The 20,277-nt window shown below is 40.7% G+C and overlaps 1 pseudogene; it reads right to left on the bottom strand.

Moving 5' to 3' along the window:
• LOC140523225 (guanylate-binding protein 6-like) overlaps positions 1–19,359 on the bottom strand; it is a 33,108-nt pseudogene extending 13,749 nt beyond the window's left edge.
• Between the last annotated feature and the right edge of the window lie 918 nt (positions 19,360–20,277).

Below are 20,277 nucleotides of genomic sequence, written 5' to 3' on the forward strand. Positions count from 1 at the left end.
AGCTAAGGAAGGAAACTGCTCCCAATTTCTGGAGCAATTCCCATGCATAGTTAATAAATCCATTTGCTCAGAACATTGAACCTTTGATTCCTAAGTCATTTCATTTTTCACCTGCAACAAGGTTGTTGAGCAGAAGGGTGACACACAGTATTTTCACCTGAAGTCACAACCTAAACTGAATGTGAGAAAGAAACTGAACATCCCTAATTTTTCTTTTTTTATTAGACCCAAAGAGGCAGAACTGAGAATGTCTGTGGGAGTAGCACTTTATGACCTTCAGGATTTTACAGCCATGATCATGTTCACTGTTAAAATCCTGCAGGGACTGGGACAGTAGAGAAGAAAGATTCCCAGGTATTTCAGAAAAATCTCCATGTCACGCTGGAGCAGTTAGGTAGAATTTTGTTTCAAACCCAACAAATTCCCTGCGTGACTAAACCGTTACACCCCAGCTCTCTGTGCCTTCCAAGGCCTTCTCTTCTTCAGTGAGAACTTGATCTGCCTGAAGAATGGATTCTTCTACCATTGCCAATGACTGTAGAAACTTCAGGAGGACCTCATCTGCCTGGACAAACACACAAAACAGACACACAACATTTTTTCACATGCTGAGAAGGGCATACCTTCTCTGGTAGGAACAACACCTTCTATGTAGGCTAGAACAAGAGTGGGGGTCCTGTAGCCTTGATGCTACATGTGGCTTGCTAAATCCTCAAGTGTGGCCCTCTGACTGAATCTAAACTTCACAAAACAAATCCCCTCATAAGGCCCAGCTTCCTAAATTACATATAACACATTCTCTAAGCAGAAAAAGAGATTTCTGTCAAGAACTTCTAGCTGAGATGTGAAATAAAAAGCCACCAGTGTCTAGACATTGTTCTCTTACGTGGTTATTGGTAGGAGAAAGTCACTACTGAAATGTCCAGTGGGATCAATGGAGCCCCTCCCCCTGTAGTGTCATGGCTACAGATCTCCAGGTTTTTACTCACCTTTACCCCTTTCCTGGGAACTTCTTGGTAATTGTTAATTTTTTTTTCTCTTTCTTTCCTGTAGAGGTTGTAACCCCCTGAGACAGAGAAGGTACCTTGAGAAATAGCTTCCATCAGTTTCTGTGAGGTAATCAAGCTTAGTTTGGCAATATTTAGTTGATTCTTCCTCATTCTGACATATGAAATCATTCTTCTTGGATTCTAAGATTTGCAGCCAGTAAAATGGACAGGAAAAAGACAGCGATGTAGCAGTAATGATAATAACAGATAAAATTGACATGATGGTTCAAAGGTTATCAAAGTGCCCTATTTCATTGTGGAGGGAGGGAGATTCTAAAGAAACTATTGAGAGAAGGTCTACTTGTTTAGTTTTCCCGGAAAGATGGATCGTGTGATAGAATAAAATGGAAAATTCAGACCTGAGAGAGCTCTAGTTTTAAGGCTGCTACTTTATCTAAGTTACCATGGACAAGTCACCTGTCCTCTTTGGGGAACAAAGTCCTCACTGTCCAAATGATCCTCCATGTTCCTGTCAGTCCTGAAAGCCAATAATATTGATTCTCTCTTTGATGTGGGCCAAGTGAGGGTTACCTCACTAAGGTAACTAAGAGTGTAAATAAGAGTGAGCAGACACTTGGACTAACAGGAGATGCTGCTAGAAGGACTCCAAGGGTGCTGAGGGTAGGAAGGTGTGTAGAGACTAGGGTGTATGGAACTTGAGAGAAAGTGTGTTCTGAGTGACCATGATGCCATATCTTCAGCAAATATGTGAGTTGTACTTTGTCTTCTAAGAAGTAACTGATTTCAGGGTGTCACAGGGAAGGAGCATCTTTTTGTGACAAATGAGATTTAGGCCTTCATGCCCCCTGCTCTCTAGGGAAACCAGAATCTTCTCTTATGATCTAGAGATACCCGCATGAAGGGCAAAACAATTGGAAAGAGTCTGACCAGTGTCTAGGCTTCACTCAGAAAAGAAAAGTAAGTGGAGAAGGATCAATAGCTGAGGGGTCATACCCCCAGTTCCTCTTGGAATTTGTGTGTGTCATCCATGAAAGAATGTTTCATAAAAATTGAGATGAATTCTTTCTCACAGTCTCTATGTAGCTTTAGCAAGTCCTGGTGGGTTTCTGTGGGGAAGTCCATGTTTAGGGCCATCTACTCTGCATAATGCTGGATAGCTTTTTGCACAGCAGCTGAGTTCTCAGTCTTAGCCAATGCCAACACTGCATTCTTCAGGCAGGGAATGTCTCCACTAGGGATTGTCTTCACATAGGTCTCCAGCAGCTTTCCCAACCCTGATAGATAAGATGAAATGAAAGATAAGGAATTGAAAAACTTCATTCAATTTGATCCCAGTGTTAATTATCTGGTAGAACCCTTGCCTCACTAAGGGTGTCTTTGTCACTATTCTTAGCAAGTGGCTTCCAAAAGCAGATAGATCACTTTGACTTAATGAAAGCCCCTGACCACTCAAAACAATTGAAATGGTCAGGAAAACTAGGTGTTTATCAAGCCTAAATATACCTCTTGGCAAATTATATCCATTTCTCCTAATTTTCACCTCTGGGTCAGGAAGAATGGATCTGAGGATTCTCCCATAGGTTTATTCTTGTGTGAACTTCATTCCTTTCACTGATTTAGTTCACTGATTTTTGGAAATATTTGACCTTGTCCATGTCTTTCCTAAAATGTGGCACCTAGAACTAAACACAGAATACTAGATGTGTCCTAACTGAAGCTGAGTAAATGCAAGACAATTATTACTTCACTCATCCTTGGCAATGAAAGCTGGAATAACTTTCCATTTTAGACTACTTACACATATTGATCTTGCAATCCTTGAAATTTTCCAGATCTTTTCCCTGAGAACCATTGTCTATCTCTGTCCCCCCACTATCTATATAAATTTATTTTTTTCACCAAAATAGAGAACTTTGCACTTATATGGTACCATGATTCATCTAACATCATATCTTAGACTGCCAGGTCAACACTGTATCTCACGTCTTTTATTCAATATGTTAACTATTTCTCTGAGCTCCATGCCATCTGTACATTGGATTACCACTCCATTTGCATCTTCTGTAACTTTGTCACAGTTTTTTAGAAAGTTATACAGCTCTAAATCACAGCATTATAGAATTCCCTGCAAGTTGATCTGAAGTTTCTAAGGACTCTTTTGGGTGTCTGGTAATTTAATATGTTCTGAATCTACCTTACTGTATTACCATTTATTTTGTGTCTTTATCTTGTTAATAATCACAAAATGACACACTGTTAAATAATCTTTTGAAAACTATGTTAATGTGACACTATTCCTCTGATCTGCATCAGTTCGGTTAGAGTGTCTAAGGAGAAAATTAATCTGCTGGATTTTAGTAACCACTGCTTCCCTTTCTTAATGATCACAAAACTTCCTCTTAATGATATTCCTTATGATGTTGTCAGAAATGAAGTCAAAGTCAATGGTTTATAGTTTACTACCTCCATATGCTTCCCCTTGGGAAAATTAAAGCAATTACCCTGCTCCACTCATCTGATACCTCTCTAATGGAGATTGAGCCTCCATTAAAGAACAGTGACATTGACTCAGGGTGCTTATTCCTAGGGATTTATAAACTGAAAGATAGGGAAGATAAAGAAACTCATGTTTATGGGAAGATTAATGCAAAAAGTTTACAATTTCTGTACACATACAACAAAACAGGAAAGATATCCAATCCCAATCAAGTATGCATTGGAGCAAATAATATTCACTATTCCCATTCACCACAATGCCCCTACTAAGAGTCTTGGGTTTTGCTTTCGAAAAAATGTAAGAGCAGAAGTTATCTGCCTGATCCTCGAATGCTGGCTCCAGTTGGCTTTCCTGTGCATCTTCAAGATGGGCTAAGAGTGACTTATCATTTGTTGGATGGTCAAATGTAAAACATTTCCATTTTGGGAAGAATTTTCTGATGCATATTCATGGAAAGCTGGATATTTCAGCTTTGGAGTTCTTGGCTGAGGGAGAAGAAAGCAATGATCATGGTAAGACACAGAACAGGACAGAGTTGATTAAAATGCTTAAGACTGGCTATTACTGCATTGAAGTCTTCATTCAGTCCTAAAATAGAATGATAGACAGAAAATTTTTAAAGCTAGGAGTGGTTTAGGGAGAGATTACTAAAAGTCAGACAACAATTCACTTCTTGTGAGGATGATGTATTATTCAAAGGAGACACTTAGACACATGGAGAGAAAATGGAATTGCCCCATATCTGAAAAGAACCTCTCAGAGATTCAGGGTTGAGCTAAGATTACTTAGAACTTGATAAATTGCTGGTCTAATTATAGATAATGTAGAAAGAGAATTGTGACCCTAAAATGAAAGATACTTGAGAGATGAAGGCTAAGATCAGGAAGAAGTCAGATTTCCAAGTTAATAAAAACCAATGCTCCTTGTTTCAAGTTAACAACAATTCTACCTCTGCAAGCAGAATTAGCCATTGAGTGGAAACTCTCTCAGAAATCATCCCCATTACTTCTTTCTCATCCATATCCTCTCCAAACATTCAGTTTCTAATTCTGTTCCCATAACATCTCTTGAATTCATTGGCTTCTATGTGCTTACACCCCACAATCCCTGGAGCTTAGGTTCTCACCTGTGTTCTTGCAGTGTCTTCATAACTGGGTTGTCCAGCCTCCACTTTCACTATCCTCCTACTCATCTCACACACATTACCAAATTGATCTACCTGTTGAACAAGTCTGATTGTAGTATTGCCTGGCTCAAGAAGCTATGTACAATACTTCCTTATTGCCTCAGGGACCCAGTACAAACATGACAGATTTCCAATCTGTTGTTAATATTTCTACATTCAATTCACACTGCTCTCCTTCCATCTTCTTTGTCAGTCACATTGAACTTCCTATTCTCTGTGCTTGACATTCTGTCTCCCATTTGTATGTTTCTGCCTAGTCTGCCTCTGAGCCTAGGCTCTTCTCCCTGTTACTTTTTCATCTGGATCTTGAAGCTCTCTGCAGTCCTCAGATGTGACAGTATCTCCTTCAGAGTCCCCTGGTGATCCCTGCAGCTCTTAGTTCTTTTTACCTCCCTCTTTCTCTACATTTATTCTGTATACTTTTTAATCCATTTATCTGTTCTCCTCTATTAGCATGTAACCTTTCTGAGGGCAGGCATTTTTCTCTCTTTATGTTGAGCACCTAGCACAGTCCCTTGGGTAGAGAACTTATTTAATTAGTGCATTTTGACTGTAGTTGAAGGAATTTGTTTTAAAAAATGATTTAGAGACATTTCCAGCAAGAGCAGCATCCCTGCCTGTATGCCATTAAGTAGTTCCCAGTCCACAATGAAAATAGTGCATAATGACAGATTTATATACTTAGATTTATAATCCCTTATGAAATGTTAGAAGAAAAAAGGCTACTAGAGTCATGACAGGACTGAATAGGAGCATCTGATGGTCATCCAGAAATCTTTAGCAATATACATTTGAAAGAGACATAGCCAATGTTTCTCTAGAATTCTCCAGGGGAGAAATATTCTCCTGACAAACTAATCAATTTGGAGTTAAGGTTAGAGATCTTGGATCCAAAGTTCTCCCCTTACAAATGAGGAAACTGAGCCTCAGAGACATTAAATGATGTGCCCAAAGTCACAAAGGCTGTAAGCAATCAGAGATGGAATTTGAATGCACCACCTCTCATTCCTTGTGTCATTCTCATTTTAATGTACAATATGCCTTCTCAAGGATCTGGCTATCTATCTCTCCTTATGAACAAGACGTATGCTGCTATTAGAGAGAAAGTATTCCTCAGGATGTGCCCAGCACTGAATGAAATAACCCTGAAAATCAAGTCATTCTCTTTCATTGAAATTCCATGCTCATCAAACAAATGCAGGACCTAGAGAAACAGTTATTTCCTTTTGTAAATTCACATCATAGAAACACATCACAAAAGTTCTCAGAAATCATTTTCCTCTGGGAATACTCTCTCCTGGGAAACACCACTAGATTATGGAAATTCTGGAGCTACAATAAAGAGATCAACTGACCCTCAACAAAGCCATGACAGGCTTGGTAGTTTTCAGCCTGCATTTCTCCAGTCCATGGGATTCAAAAGAAGAAGCCCCAGGAATAAAAGTTAAAATTTCAAAGGAAAAGAAAAACATTTGTTTTCCATTCCCCTGTACTGCCCAGGGCCACCCATGTACCCAATCTTGATTTCTAATAAATTACCTTTACTGAGCTTCAAGGCATTATCCAAGTACTTATCTGGGGTGATGAGGTGGTCTCCTACCTCAAGCTTCAGAGTGAAATCCCTCACAGTCCACACAAAGTCTGGAAAGAAACCCACTTACTCTGCTGAGCCATCTCCAACATCATTAGGTGAAGACTGGACCTTGATTAACTTTGTCAGCTCTGTCACATATCTAAGATTGTGTGTAAGGAAAAAGAAACACTCCCCAGCTTCAACAGATCCCAGGTCTAATTGTGGGATCTTCCCTTCCCTCCAATGAGTCTTGTGAGTTCTCTCTCCCACCTTCCCTTCTGTACTCATGAAATTTCAATCACAGATGTAAAAAGGAGAATGGAAGAGGTTCTTGGAAGAGTCCCTGATGAACCTGATGTGTTCTTCAAACCACTTGGTGAGACTCCATTTCTCATCATCAATCCTGATTGTTATAATATTGGAAGAGAAACACTGGTATGAAACCAACCTTTATTAAGTGCTTACTACATATCAGGCATTGTTCTAAGTGTGGGGTATCCAAATAAAGGCAAAAACATGGTCCCTGTTCTCAAGTATCAGACATTTTAGAACAGGGATGAGCAAGAAGATAGACTCTTGGAAAAGACAGGTTGAAATGGGATCAAAAGTACATATAGAGGGGTTTGCCTTGGCAAGGAGAAGGGCCACATCTTCATGTGAGATGGGGGGAAGGATGCAATATAGGGGAAGACATGAATGATGTGAGATAAAGCAGATGGGAAAAGAGGCTTGGCAATGATAAGGCAGAGGCATAGATGGAATGATCAAACCATTTCACAGTTCTTCAACATGGAAGAAGAATATTTATGTGCAATGGTAAGCACAACAAAGGCCCACCCAAGGTTTCATTTGAAGGACTGGTGCCAGGCTGTCATGTGAGGATCAGCCCATCTGGTTTGAGGACATTGACCCTGAGAAGCTTAGTCACCTCGTGATAGGTATTTCTGGGGAAAATGGCTCATGATGACAGCTCCTAAAGTGTGGAGAATTTGTCATGTGTTTTCTGGAGAGAGCAACTGCATTGACTATGTCAAGAATGTTCCGAAATTCTGAAAAGATAGTGCATCTGTTCCAAGGCCCGGTGGTTAATGGCGTTCATGCTGTTGTAGACAAAAGTGCTGCTGAGCAGGATGGCCAGAGCAAAGATCCAGGAGTCATTCTGGGAGTCATCCTACCAAACAGATTATGTCAGTGGATCTATGATTCCACCCTCCATCCATGATACTATATGACCCTTAGAATCAGTAGTCAGTTCCCCTGGAGTCTGCCAACACTCATATATTCAAGATTTGGTACTTTAGGGTTGTGGCTGGAAGTCAGAGTAGTAATCATTGTGTGGAATCTATGCCTAAAAGATTATCTATCTACCTATCGATCTATCTATCTATCTGTCTATCCATCTTTTTCAGTCTATATTTTCTTTGGTCCACTTAGGCCCAGGGGAGGCAGGAAACCCAGATGGATGTCTATCCATCTTTTTCTGTCTAGATTTTCTTTGCTCCACTTACTAATTTAACCAATCAGAGAAAGATCAAGGCTGGTAAATCTGGAACATAATTTTGTATTCAGGTTCACCAAGCAAGCAAGACATCCAAGGGAGAGAGAGGAAGTAGCTTGTGCAGGTAGTCAAATTATCACCACCACCTTGACCAATGCTTCCCTTGACACTTGGATAAATATAGCCAATTGTTTTGAGTTCAAGATTGCTCTACCTGTTGGAATAACAATGCCATGCAGACAACAAAACCACTGGGGTATCTGTGAACATGTTAGCTCTTTGATATCTGGACACTATGCTGGCCTAAAATTCCAGATCAACTAATGAGGAGTGTTGAAGGAAAAAGAAACACCTGAGAGGGACCCCCAAGAGTTTCTTGGGTTCTAGATTACAGTTAGTGTGTTGGGGGAAGAGGGGAACTTTTGAGTTTCCAGATAGCTCACAAGGGTTTTAGCACCAAGATTGTGTAGCAACACTCAGGATGATGTAGCATCACCAAATGGGGCCTACTTTGTTTCTATTTTTTATTTTCTAGAAAGATGAATGTTTTTAATATTTATTTTTTCTCCTTTCTGTGACATCTAGGACCAACAGAGGCAAGATTTGATGACAAAGGATGGGAACGTCCATTGTCCTATCAGTCTTTAGTGTGTGAATTCTATGAGCTAACGAAGGTTAGGTGGTATAAAAATAGAGTTCACTTAGTCATTGTTGAAGTTTGGAAACAGAAAATTTTTTCCAGAAGTTTAGGCCTATAAGACAAAATAGTGCCAGGCAAAGAATTACCTAGGAAAACTGACATGAAAGCAGTCCCAAGGTCCAGAGGTGACGTTTTTAGTCTTTCCAAAAGATTTTTCTTCATTGCCAGGGAAATGCCATAACAATGAATGTTATCATTTTCTACCAGTTGTTTTGACTTCAGGAACCATCATGGCCATTCTTTGTCCCCTCGGATAAGCTGACCTCCCAAAATCTCATCACCATGCTGGTCAGCTGAACTTTTGATCCTCAGCACCTTCTCAGCTCCCTCAGTTTACTCTCTGCTCTGATTGGAGGGCTAGAGGGTACATCAGTAAATGCATCTCAAAGCCTTCTTTTAGAGGAACTTTCCAGCTGACTCTCCATTTTCTATCAGCAGCTCTGTTTGGCTTTGACTCCATGCAACATCATGCCCCTACAGCAGATCTTCCCTTTTTCATCTCCCCCAGTATGTTACCTTTTGTCTTCCTCCATTAATTTGTAACCTCCTTAAGGGCAAGGCTTGTCTTTCTTTTTTGTGCACTCAGCACCTCACAGAAACCACATAAAAACATCCCTTGTCAATAGGTTTTGTACTCATACACAGACCTCCCAGGTGGAAGGTCTTCTTAGATCAGGCAGAACCAGGGAGGGGAATTGAGTGAGCAGAAGGTCACTGATCAATTTACCTTTTCCACATCTCCAAGGCCCTCAGCATCAGGCAGAATTAAGGTATGGTCAAGTTTGCTGAGGTGAGGAATGTCCTTTGTGTAAGAATGCACAGTGGAGCCAAGGGAGAAGCCTGCAAAGGAAGGGTGAGACATGAGGGCCCAGGGGAGGTAGGAAGCCCAGAGGCTGCAGCAGCCAAACTCCTTGATCCTAAAGGGAGAAAATGGGAAGGTCATCAGTGGGGAAAGAATAAGAATAAGGATCAAAATTAGCATTTCTCCAGCACATTTATGTGTGTTCTCTCCTTCTGTCTTCACAGTAATGCTGTGAACTGGGTGTTTCTTTTATCTTCATTTCACAGGGGAGGAAACTGAGACTGAGAGAGGTAAATTACTAGTCCTGGGTCACACAGCCAGTGAGCAGCTGAGGCAGCTTTCACACTCAGGTCTTCCTGGTTCCCAGTCCCACATCATCCAACATCAGCAGCTTGTGACAGAGGAATGCACGAATTTAGTTCACCCAGACCACTGTGAGATTAGATTTATGGAGTAAGATTTATGGCAAAGGTGGCAAACAAGATGGATGAGGGCTTCAGGGGTGCCTGGAGACATCACCTTTCTTAGCACTATCAGCCACACCCAAGGCTGCAAAAAGTTTAGACCAACTCCAGAAACCTGAGCTTAGAGAAGGAAGAGCAGCCCAGAGGAGAGCATCATGGAGTGTTGGTAGAGAGCAAGGAAGGACACAGGACAGCTGTGAGACCCTGAGCAAGTCACTGAATCTCTGTGCACTCTTCCCCCACACAAACCCCAGAAAAGTTTCCAAGACCTGAAGTGACAGATAGATATAGGAAGGGAAAATCTGAGCTCAGCAGGATCCAGGGGACAGCTACACACACACACACACACACACACACACACACACACACACACACACACACACATGCACACATATACACACAGACAGATACACAGACACATACATACATACACACATACATGCACACACTCATATACACACACAGACACACACACAAACACACGCACAGCAAAGCCATGACATGATTTCATAGAATCCAGGTAGCTTCATTTTCATTATGGCTTATCAATGTGTTGCCTAATAACTGTCTTTACTTGAAATTGCAAAATCTTTCTCTAAGGGAGGGATAAAAAAAGGAAACTGGCATTTGTTAAATGCCTGCTGTGTTCCAGGCACAGTGCTAAGCCTTTCACAAATTTGTGAACTTCTCAGGTGATCCTCAAGACAATATTGAAACATAGCAGTCATTGCTATACCCATTTTAAAGTTGAGAAAACTGATGCAAACAAGTGACTTGTCCCTACTCACATGACTAGTCAGTATCTGAGTTCAGATTTGGTCATATGTCTTCCTCACTCTAGGTCCAGCATTCTATCCACTTTGAGGGACTGTCTGGAATACCCACAGACCTTATATGCACACAAAGAGGCTACCTCTCATTAATTTGTTTATAACCCCAAATAAAAATTATCTTCCACTTCACTATTTTCTATTATCTTATTTTGGTGGGTATTATTTCACTGCTGTTTGTTTTTATTAGTATTACTTGTTATGTTTGGAAAGTTGTTGTTTGAAGTCTACATTTCTACTGATGGGTGGCCAATTTTACTTGGACACTTGCCAACAGCAAAGGAGGAGGGAGCCTAGGGGAGCCTTATACACTTTTCCCAGCTTTTGTTTGTTTGACCTCTTACAAAGGAATGCTGGTGTGGGAATGCCTACTCACTCTGTGGAAGAATCACTGACAGGTCTTTACATACATGATGAGGCCTTTTAGTTGAATGCAAGGTACTGGGAGAGTTTTCAAGAAACAAAGCAATGCACTTGGTGCTCTAGGAGAGATTCCTGACAGTTGGGAACTTTGTCAGATTTCCAGAGAGAAATTCAGGAATTGAAAAGCCAACTAGCATGGTCTTCTATCAAGGGTTACATATATATGCCTTAATTCATATGTAGAATCTTGGAACTCAGACTTTTTCTTAATTCACAATGAAATGAGAACAGTCATCCCACCTACCATCATCAACAATTAACTGACCAATTGTCACATTTGGGTAAGTGTGCCCAGGTTGCCTGTGAACATCAGCATGCCCTAGAAAACTGCTGCCCCTCACAGGACTGGGAATACAGTCTCAATGAATCTGTTAGGCATCCTGAGCAGAAGTTAAAATATGCAGGAGGATCCAAGTACCACCTCCACTGTGATCATCTGCTCCCCTGAGACCTTGATGGAGATGGCTCACATCCCTTTCCCCTAGAAGAGGAATGTCCTCACCCTCTAACCCCAAGGCAAAGGCTTGCTTCCAGCCTGGCCCTGCAGCCATTATCCTGGGGAGTATCCCCTTTAGGGAAAGATTTAGTCATTCCTACGAACACTATCACCAAGAGTTAAACAATCGTCACTAATTTTCAGCAAATAAGCTTGAGAACCCTAAAAACAGTAGCATCTTCTTCACCCTGACCACTACTCCTGAATCCAGCCCAGTCTAGACAGCCATGGTCCAGGAGAACAACCCCTTGGATTTGGCTACTGACTCTGCAAATATTGAAGCCCTCCTTTCTTCCCCAAAGAAAGTGAAGACCCACAAAATAATGTCCCCATCATCCAAATCCTTGGAACTGACCGATGATTCTGCATGAGGGGTTTAAATCAATGGAAAAGACAAGAAAGAAGGTGCATTACTCTCTGATCTCCTTCTGAACCCTTAGGACCAATGAGCTTTCCCACATGACTTGAAGCTGAAAGCTTTTCTGTTTGTTAACTCTTCATTAGAACATGAACTTCTTGAGAGTTGGGGCTGTCTTGATTTTGTTTTGGCATCACCAGTGTCATTTAGTAATTAATAAATGCATTTATTCATTAAGGGGAAGAACAGAAGGTGAAAAGATTCTAAAGGCAAAGTTGTTGTATTGTTCAGACTCACTTTGCATAAAATTGTGGCCATTCCCAATACATTTCAGTACAGAAGTCACAATGTGCAGAAAAATAGTGCAAAAAGTCCTAACTCTAGAGTAACAGGGTCTGGGTTCAAATGTGATACTGGGCAAATAACATATCCCTCTCTATGTGTATATGGGGTGTTCACAAAGGTCCTACACCTCTGGTGTGAGGACTTGTTGACTCCTTTTCTTTCTGTCCCCATCCAATTTTCTCCAGAGGTCTACAATATCTAACTTTTCTAAGATTCTCTTTACCTCCTTAACTTCTTTCTGTTTTTTTTGTGGTTAGATTCATCTAGTTCTGAGAGAGGGATGTTGAGGTCCCCCACTAGTATAGTTTTGTTGTTGATTTCTTCCTATAAATCACTTAAATTCTCTAAGAATTTCGATGCTGTACTACTGGGAGAATATATGTTTAGTACTGATATGGGCACATATCTTTCACCTCCTCACTCAGTCAGCTACTCACTGTCCAAAGCCACTTAAACTCAAGTCCTGGGGTGATAACCCAACTGCAAATACAGGTATAATAATCTAAAGCAACCAACACTGATTTATTGACATTTCTCAGAGTGATGGAGGAGAGCAATTGCACAGTTCCTAATAAACATAATGAAAGGAGAATTAAAGAGACCTCACTTGGGAGAATGTGGCAGCAGCAAAAACATCTTGTTGGCTGTGCTTTATCTCATCAAATGTCCCTTTCTTCCTCTTTCTTCTTATCTTCTTTTCCCATTTGTTTTAAATTTGTTTTCAAATAATTGAAAGGTTGTGATGACAAAGAGAGGATTAGACAAGGTGAGGTCATTCACAGGGAGCCAAGCTAGATAACATTTGCAGGGAAGACTCCTGGTTCTCTTGCTAAGTAAAGACCCCTGAACAAAGAGGGCTGACCAAAAATGGAGTGAATTCTGCATTCTTGGGCAGTTTTGAGCTGAGGCTCAATGATCATTTGCTTGTAATGGATATTGTTTAAAAAACACATCTTTTGGGCTAGGTTTTGACAGTTGCTTTCTGAGATACATTGAATCATCCAATTGCATAATTCTCTTATTATTTCAGTAAGCTGAGTCTCTTGTGCATTGTTCCAAGGATAAACATTTCTCATTTAAATCACACTGGAGCTTTGGGTGAATGGAATAGTGAAGGTCTTATTTTCAAGATATAATACAGCCATGACTTGAGTGATGATTATGAAATTTGGCCTGCAAATTCAAAATTTGGAGCTGTTGTTCAGCAATCAACCTTCTCTGTACCTGGTGTAATTGTACTTGTTCCTGCAGAGAAATGACAACAAAAAGGCATCCAACAACCAAGTGTAGGTGAAAACAGAAGTGCCCCTCTCTTAGATCTGGCAACACAATTTAATGCAAACAAGCACTACTACTAGGTTCTAGGTGGTGGGATGCAAAGACAAAACCAGAAAAGTACTTGCCTTTAAGGAGGTCACATTCAACTGGGTTTCCTAGAGATTAGTAGGTAGCCTTAAGTTCTAGCTGCCTAATAACTTTCTTCATTGAACATATGAACATACAAGATTCTTTGTTAAGCTCTGAGGAGCATACCAAGAAATGTACCATATGATCCTTACCTTAGGGGAGTTTGCAATCTAGTTAGGGAAACAACATGAACACATATAAAGAAAACTCACAATACAAGGCACTAGATCTAATTGTTCAAGGAGTGGTACGGGGAGGCATGCTAAAAGTTCAGAAAAATAGAATAAGTCTTTCAATACTCTGAATTTTCCCTTACCTCCTTCCTTCCCTCTTTTCCTTTCTTCCCTCTTCCCTTCCCTTTCTCTTTTCTCTCTACTTTCCTGCCTTTCGTCCTTTTTTCCCTCCTTCCTTACCTCCTTCCTTAATTCCTCTTTTCCTTCCCTTTCCTCCTTCCCACTCTTTTGTTCTTCTTTCCTTTCATCCTTCCCTACTTCCTTCCCTTATTCCTTCCTTTTCTTCCTCCCTCCTTTCCTTTCTGACTTTTTCCCCTTATCTTCAGAGGTTGACATAGTGAATGTACAGAGTAGGTTCTTAATAAATGTTTAAAAATGTTTTTAAAAAAGAGATAGGAGATGTTGTCCATGATTATATTAGTCTTCCTTTAGGACCTAAAAGTTTCACTATTCAAGAGTTGTACCTGCATGGTCTCCATTTACTTAAGTCATTAAGGGAAATGGGGACTTAATGACTTAAGTAAATGGAGACCATGCAGGTACAACCCTTGAATAGTGAAAATTTTAGGACAGATGTTAAACTGTGACAATGTAATACCTGTAATCCCCTAGCCTGCTATCTCTCCTTTGCCCTGCCAAAAATTGTCTCCTCTGGGCTCCTATATTTGCAGCCATTTTCCTTAGTTGCTCTTCCTGTCTCTTCAGTGCAAACATTATCTGCTCCTGCCTTCTTCACTGTATTTCCAACTCCCTTGCAGCATCTGTTGCAGCTTACACTTTCCTCTGTTACTCTGAGAAGAGAGAAGAACTATAAAAACTTAACTAGAGGTAGATAGGGCATCTAGGTGGTATAGTGGATAGAGAGCCAGGCCTGGAATCAGGAAGATCTGAGTTCAAATCTGGCTCCACATGCTTCCTAACTGTGTGACCATGGGCAAGTTACTTAGCTCTATTTGACTCAGTTCCTCATCTGTAGAATGAGTTGGAGAAGGGCATGAAAAACCACTTTAATAACTTTGTCATGAAAACCAGAAATAAGGTCACGAAGAGTGGGACATGATTAAAATGTCCTACTAGACAACAACTAGGGGTAGTAGACTGCTCACTCCCCCTGCATTTTACTCACCTGTTTAGTATTGGTTTCATGTCACAGAATAAATTTATTGGATTTCTTCACTAGAGTAACTAGTACTTGTTTAGAGAGAGAGATAGTTAGGAAACAAAAAAAGAGTCTTTGCTGAATTCAAATTCTCTCAAGGACATTAAGTCATCTTAAATAACATTTCTGAAGGTAAGGTGTACAATTTTCGGCACTACTCAGGTTAGAGTTCCTTTCATATATTTCTCACCTTCCATCGCTTTTTCCTTGGCAGTAAGCATTTTGTCTGTTTGTTTAATTGCATCAGTTACCATTTACTTTGACTTCAAATATTCTTACAAAGTCTTGTCTGCCTGGAGGATAGGAATACAATGAAGTCGGAACAGATAAAATGATGTGAGAGCAAAGCCAAGACTTGTTCGTTCATCTGAGCAGAACTTCCCTGTGGGTCACTCCAGCTGACAGTACTATTAAATCTTCATCTTGAGCCTTAGAAAGATCCTTAAACTTTCCTGGTGTCACTTAATCTGCTCCCCTGATCCTGTGCCTAAAAGGAAAGTTTACCTGTATCCCTTTCTTGGGCTGTTGGCGGTACTTATATATCAGCTCTTGCTTCTTCTGAAGAAAGATGTTATAGTCTGTATATAGTTATATAGAAATGATGAGGTCAGTGATCTTAGAAAAACATGAAAGACTTTCATGAAATAATAAAGAGAGAAATGAGCAGAACCAAGAGAAAACTGGATACAGTAACAGCAGTATTGTTTTAAGAACAACTTTGAAGGAATAAGTCATTTTGACTATTATAAATACAGAAATTAAAAATAAAGCACCTATAAAGAATGGTGCTATCTGCATCCAGAGAAAGGACTGATAAATATAAGTCTGTATTGAATAATTTTACGTATCTATTTGTGTCTAATACTAGCCATCTCTAGGGTGGGGGACAAGGAAAATAAGAAAGTTACGTGATAATTTTATGACACACATTGAAGAGCAAAAGCCTCAAGTGGACCTTTCATGTATAACTTTTAACTTTTCAAGACTTGCAATATATGTATTAGATGATCATATTACCCTTGATCTATAGAGCACATAAGAGTCATGGACCTTTCAGTTACAGATAATATTGAAAATTAGGTGTCAGAGTCACAATACTGAGGTCTGCGGTTTTCAAATGTAGTAAGAGCTGTTGGTCATTGGCAAAGTCCAGGTACCTCCAGTGTTGTTTGGAATTTATGGTTCACGTCCTTGACCAAGACTGGAGTAGTTTCCCTGTCACAGATGGTATGCACATCCAACAATTCTTGAATGGTTCTTGTGGGGAACTGGACCTCCTGTCTCATCATCTCTTTATGCACAGTAAGGGTCCTTTGAACTGCAGCTGAGTTCTTTAGCTGAGCCATTGCCAAGATTACATGCTCCATACAGGGAATATCTCCACTAGTGAATGTCTTGTCATAGTTCAAGACCAGATTTCCTGGACCCATACAGGGAAGACATGGAGTAACTGGGAGAAAGGCCAGAAATAACTGGTTTAGGAATGAAGCTGTTCTTTTATTCTTTGCCAGAGTGGGGCATGGGGGGTTCATTTTGTTTTTCAGAAAATGAGATTTCTGATAGAATCAGGAAGCATCAACACTGTTTAGCAAACAGGAAATAAGAAAGATGTTTTTGGTAACCTAAGTTCTTAAAAATGTGGTACATATGATTGGCCTGGTGCAAGAAGACAGTCATTGTCCTTTGTCCATGGTTGACCTAGGAAGACTCCTCTCTGCCTCACTCTAGTATTCCCTACAAGTTCCATAAAGGCATCATGGGAAGTGCTGGTGAGAAGGCTCACAGGGCCCTTTGACCATGCTACCTCCTGGGAGAGCTTGGCCTCAGCATCATTGAAGACATCAGGTTTATCATCATGAAGTTCCTTAAGGTATTTGAGATTCTTCCTATGAGCAGGTGGGACAATGATAAAGCATTTCCTGTTTAGAAAGTACTTCTGGATGCACATCTCCTTCTGGCTTCTTCACTGGTATTTAAGAAAAGGAATGGAGGAAGAACTTGCAATAGAGTGAATGTTAACCTGGAATTCAGTCCTACCCAATCATGTCCTCTTCAGAACATTTGACTGCCTCCTAACCCTGATGTTTATAGGCATGAGGTGGAGTAAAGAGAGAGGAAATGAAAAGGACAAAGACCATGTGCCTTGAATACAATTATTAGTTGAACCTAGTCATCTAGTTTCCTTCTAAGCCTTGCATTATTTTCCTCTTTTTTGAGGAGGCTAGGGACTACGACTATACATAGATGAACTGGACAGAAATAAGAGCAGTTTATGGGATTTCTCCCATTGCCCAACCCTTCATCCCTGGGACCTTTCTTCACTTGCAGGGCATTCTCCAGGTACAGGCTCTCCATTGATTTCCAGCTCCAAGAGGAAATCATGCACAGTCCACACAAGGTTTGGAAAGAGGCTATCAAATTTCAAGGATTCATTGATCTGCTCAGTGCTGAGGGAAGATGTTGTTTTGATTTTTTCTGTCAATTCGGTCACATAGCTGAGGATGTTAATTAAGGAAAAGTGGCAGAAAAAGAATCCAGCAGCCATCATTCCTTATGTTTCCCAATCCCCTAACATCTTTTACTTTCCTTGAATCTTTACTGTTATTTTGAGCAAGAACATAAGAGATTTTCCTGACAATTACTGAATATGTGTGTGTGTGTGTGTTTAACAGGATCCTTGTTTTCATCAGTATAGGGCACTCCCAGTGAGGAATTTTCCATCAGAAATACAGATTGATACTTGCTGATGATTTATACCGCTTTAGAGTTGTCTAGGAGCACTGAGATATTAAATGTTTTGTAAAGAAAAGTTATAACCTAGGTCTTCCTGACTGCAGTGGGGGTTCTCTATTCACTCCAAGGGTGAGGAACCTGTGGCCTCAAGGCCTTCTAGGTCCTTGGGTGAAGCCTTTTACTGAGTCCCAGATTTACAAAAAAAATCCTTTTATTAAGGTGATTTGTTCTGTGAAGTTTGGATTCAGTCTAAGGGCTGCCCTTGAGGACCTAGAGAGCCACATGTGGCCTCAAGATGGAAAATTCCGTATCCATACATTAGGCTGTGCTTTGTATCTCTGTCTCTTTGACTTTGTCTGTCTCTGTCTCTGTCTCTGTCTCTCTCTGTCTCTCTCTCTCTCTCTCTCTTTCTCTCTCTCTCTCTCTCTCTCTCTCTCTCTCTTTCTCTCTCTCTCTCCTCCTCTCCTTTTGTTATCAGTGACATAATAAAACTATTATTGTTTCTGGTTATCCTTCATTCTTAAAGAGAACCATGATATCAGGAAGGAGGTGTCATGACTTGCAAGTGAATTGGATTTAAACAAGGGAGGGTTGTGCAAAATCAGCAGCCTCATTCACTCCTCTGGAATCATCTGTGCCCACTGGCAAGATATAGATCAGGATGACTGGAGATAGCCCCCAATACAATAAAATATGGTCTTTATAGAGGCCTCTTAGAGAAGTGGGGAGCTGTCCGAGGCCTGTTTTGCTCTTCTTTGAGAAGTAATAGCTAGCACTGGTATAGCCCAGGGATGGGGAACCTGTGGCCTTGAGGTCCTCAAGTGCCTCCTTTTGACTGAATCCAAACTTCCCAGAACAAATCCCCTTAATTTTTTTTGCACTCAATGTGGGGACTTTATTGATGGTACAAATACAGGACTCTAGACATCTCCCCCTTACTACAGCAGTGCTTTGGGACAAGGAAGTGAATGGGACATGGGATCACCAGTATAGGAACATAGGTTAGGAATGTAGGTTCCCCAGTGGAGGAACTCCTTTTTTGGCTGAAGAATATCCATGACTTTCCACTTTACTCACTGGAGGCCATGTAGACCATGAGGTGTACTACATGGTTGCTATAACCATACTTATTGTCAAACCAAGAAATGAGCTTGACAAAATGGTCATTTAGGGCAATACCAGCACCAGCATTAAAGGAGAAGAGTGGGTTTTGCTGTGCAAAGTCACAGGATACAACCTGGTCTTCTGTGTAGCCCAAGATGCCCTTCAGCAGTCCCTCTGATGCCTGCTTCACCATCTTCTTGATATCATCATATTTGGCAGGTTTCTACAGATGGCAGGTCAAATCCACAAGATACACATTGGTAGAAGAGACATGGAAGACCATGCCTGTGAGCTTCCAACTCCCCTCAGGTATGACTTTATTTACAGCCTTAGCAGCACCAGTGGAAGCAGGGATGTTGTTTTGGGCAGCACCATACACATCATGCCACAGCTTACCAAATAGGTCATCTACTATATTCTGAATAGCAGTAATGGCATGGGCTATAGTCATGAGTCCTTCCACAATGCCAAAGTTGTCATGAATGACTTGACCAAGGAGCCAAGCAGTTGGTAGTACAGGAAGAATTACTGTACTTGTCATCTTAAGGGAACTGAAGGGGCAGACATGATGAACCTCTTGACTCTACCCTTCAAGTGAGCCCCAGGTTTTTTCATGGTGGTAAAGACTCCAGTGGACTCTGTAACATACTTGGCTCCAGCATCCCCAGCAATTTATATTGGTGTGATACTGCTTCTAGAAGATGGTAATGGCTTTTCCATTGATCACCAGCTTTCCCTTCTCAGCCTTGACAGTGCTCTTGAATTTGCCATGCGTGGAGTCATATTGAAACATATAAAGCATGTAGTTGAGGTTAATGAAGGAATCATTGATGGCCATGATGTCTACTCCACTTGAGGTGAATGCAGCCCTGGTCAACAGGCGCCCAATATGGACAAATCCATTGACTCCAACCTTCACCATCTTGTTTCAGGACTGTGACTAAAACAGTGGATACTGGCACCAAGCTTAGGAGAAAAGTCCCACAAATCCCCTTAATAAAAGAATTTGTTCTATAAAACTTGGACACAGTCAAAAGGTCACCATGATTATGCAGTGGGGGAAAACCAACTCATTTGATCATTGTTACACTTGAGGCCTTCTCCACATCATTCAGAACCTTGGTATCCAAAAGAATGAGGGTATGATTTGGCTTAATGGAACGAGGAACACACCACATCCAGATGCCTTTGGTATAAGATTGGCCTGTGGAGCTAAGGGAAAAGCATACACAAGAGTTTGGAGAAATGAACATAGATGAAAGCAAAGTAAGACTTTTCACCTTTGGGGCATATGGAGGACATTCCAACCAGAGTAGTAGTGAAAAGAGTGCTGCACATAGATGGAATGTAAAAAGCTTTAAATGACCCATAGAGGGATTTATATCTGAACCTAGAAGAAATAAGACACCACTAGCTCTGAGAAGGGAATATTAAAATCACCTATAATTATGATGTTATT

This window comes from Notamacropus eugenii, chromosome 2 (assembly GCF_028372415.1).
Source record: "Notamacropus eugenii isolate mMacEug1 chromosome 2, mMacEug1.pri_v2, whole genome shotgun sequence".
Classification (NCBI taxonomy): Eukaryota; Metazoa; Chordata; class Mammalia; order Diprotodontia; family Macropodidae; genus Notamacropus; species Notamacropus eugenii.